This window comes from Macaca nemestrina, chromosome 3 (genome assembly GCF_043159975.1).
Source record: "Macaca nemestrina isolate mMacNem1 chromosome 3, mMacNem.hap1, whole genome shotgun sequence".
Lineage (NCBI taxonomy): Eukaryota > Metazoa > Chordata > Mammalia > Primates > Cercopithecidae > Macaca > Macaca nemestrina.
The window spans coordinates 93,234,491-93,237,347 of NC_092127.1; the positions used below are offsets into that span (position 1 = coordinate 93,234,491).

General features: G+C 31.9%; 1 pseudogene; it reads left to right on the top strand.

The window, feature by feature from the left end:
• Window positions 1–229: 229 nt before the first annotated feature.
• Window positions 230–325, top strand: LOC112423555 (U6 spliceosomal RNA; annotated as a pseudogene).
• Window positions 326–2,857: the final 2,532 nt, after the last annotated feature.

A 2,857-nucleotide genomic window follows, 5' to 3' on the forward strand; every position in this document is an offset into this window, starting at 1 on the left:
ATGGCTACAATATATAATATTTTCAATTTTAAAAAATGAAACATGCAAAGAAACAGGAAAGCATGACACATGTACAGCCAACAGAAAATGTCCCTGAGGAGTCCCAGATTTTGATCTTAGAAGACAATGTCTTAAATAAGTTATTGTAGATAAGTTCAAAGAATTAACAAGACCATGTGTAAGGCACTCAAGAAATGTAAAGACAATGCCTTACAAAATAAAAAAATCAGTGATCACTTATACTAACATAGGAATGATACAGAGAAGAGTAGCATGGCCCCTGTAAAAGGATGCAACACAAATTTGCAAGGCATTCCATATTTTTCAAAAAATGTATTTTTAAAAATAAAAATAGAAATTATATATATAAAAGAACTAAATAGAAATGTTTACATCTCACCAAAAAGATAATATCGATAAAGTATATCAAATTTATATTTGCTTTAAAAACACAGATATAAATTGTGAACTTAAAAAGACCAATAACAAAAATATGAGTGTCTCAACACTGGATTTGTGCTGGCAAAAGAGTGAATTGACAAACTTGAAGATAGGTCAATAGAGATAATCCAATCTTTGAAGCAGTATGGGAAATGAAAAAAGAAAATGAGCAGAAACTCAGAGAATTATGGGACGCCATTAAGTGTACCAAAATAAACAGAAGTCTCAGAGGAGATGAGACAGACATATTGGCAAAAAGACTGGAAAATTTCAAAATTTATAACATATTAGTCTACACATCCAAGATCAGTAAACTCCACATAGAACAAATTCAGAAAGTCCACAGCTAGAATGATCAGAGTCAAATGATGTAATTCAGAGACTTTATTTTTTTTTTTCCTTGAAAATATTAAGAGAAAATTTACATCAATTATCTGGGATCTTCAATAAGATTAACAGCTGACTTCTCAAGAAAAACTATGGATGTCAGAAGACAGTGGGTAGTATGTCCAAAGTGTTGAAATAAAAATAATGTTAATTGAGAATTCAGCTAAACTCTCCTTCATAAATGCATATAAAATTAAGACATTCCCAGGATTTTTAAAAAGAGGAATGGAGATTATTTGTTGCTAGAAGATCTGCTCTACCAAAAAGGTTTTTGAAAAGAATCATTCAGGCTGAAAGGACCCTTGAAACTACATGAATTAATAAAGAGCACTAGTAAAGTATACTATATAAGTAAATATAAAACAGCATAAAAATATTTATTACGGTATTAGTTTGTTCTCACATTGCTATAAAGAATTACCTGTGACTGGGTAATTTATAAAGAAAAGCAGTTTAATTGGCTCACAGTTCCACAGGCTGTACATGGCCAGGGAGGAAACGTAGAATCATGGCAGAAGGTGAAGAGGAAGCAGGCACATCATACATGGCTGGAGCAAGAGGAAGAGACAGTGGAGGAGAGATGCTGTACACTTTTAAATAACCAGATCTCATGAGAACTCTATCATGAGGTAGCACTAGGGGGATGGTGCTAAACCATTAGAAACCACTCCCATGATACAATCACCTCCCACCAAGCCCCACCTCCAACAGTGCAAATTACAATTCAAAGTGAGATTTGGGTGGTGATACAGAACCAAATTATATCAATAACCCTTTCCTTATCCTATCTGTTTTATAAAAATATTTGCATAAAGCAATAATTGTAAAACACCATTGATAGGTTTATAATGTGAAGATATAGTTTGTAGGACAATCACAGTTTAAAGAAGGAGAGAGAAATAAGAGCATATTAGAGCAAAGATTTGTATACCTTTGACATTAAGTTAGTAGTAACTTGAACTGGATTGTTTAAAGTTATGAGCTAACTAAGCACCGGGAAAATCACCTAGAAGATAACTCAAAAAATATAAGAAACAATGAAACAGTGAAAATAGTACACTAGGAAGTATCTGTTTAACATCAAAAAGGCAGTAATTGAGAAATGAAGGGACAAAAAAGACACAAGGCATATATAGAATACAAATAGCAAACTGTCAGATGTAAATTCTATAAAGTTGTTTAAATACTCAAAAGGCAAAGATTGGCAGAGTGGACAAAAATGCATGATCCAACTAAAGCAGTCTTCAAGAGACACCCTTTAGATTCAAAGACAGAAATAGGTTGAAAGTAAAAGAATTGAAAGATATGCCATGCAAACAGTACCAAACCAAAGCTTCACTGGATATATTAATATCTAGTATAAATAGACTTTAAGACAAAATGTATTACTAAAGACAAAAAGTCATTCTATAAGATCAATTCATCAAGGAGATACAGCAATTGTAAGTATATATGTACCTAGCAACATGGTTCTAAAATATATGAAGCAAACACTGACAGAATAGATGGGGGAACAGACAATTAAGCAATAATAATTAGACTTCAGTAACCCACTTTCAATCATGGATATACCAACTAGACAGAAGAGAAGCAAAAAAAAAAAAAAAAAAAAAAAAAAACACTATAACTAGACTTAAAAGACATCTACAGAACACTCAGTCCAACAACTGTACAATACACATTCTTCTGAAGCACACATGGAACATCATCCAGGACACATCATATTCTAGTCATAAAACAACATTCCTAAAGAGAATGAGTCTATGAAACAAAGCAAAAGAGAAATGAGAAAATATTTTGAAATGAATAAAAACAAAAACACAACATACCAATGTATAGAATCCAACTAAAACAGTGCTTAGAGGAAAACTTATACCTGTAAATGCTTACAGTGTAAAAGAAAAAAAAATCAGTATGCTAACCTTCCACTGCAAGAAATCAGAAGACTAAACTAAATCAAAAACAGGAAAAAAGAGGAGATAACAAATATTACAGCAGAAATATTGATAATCAGTAGAGAAAGCCAATG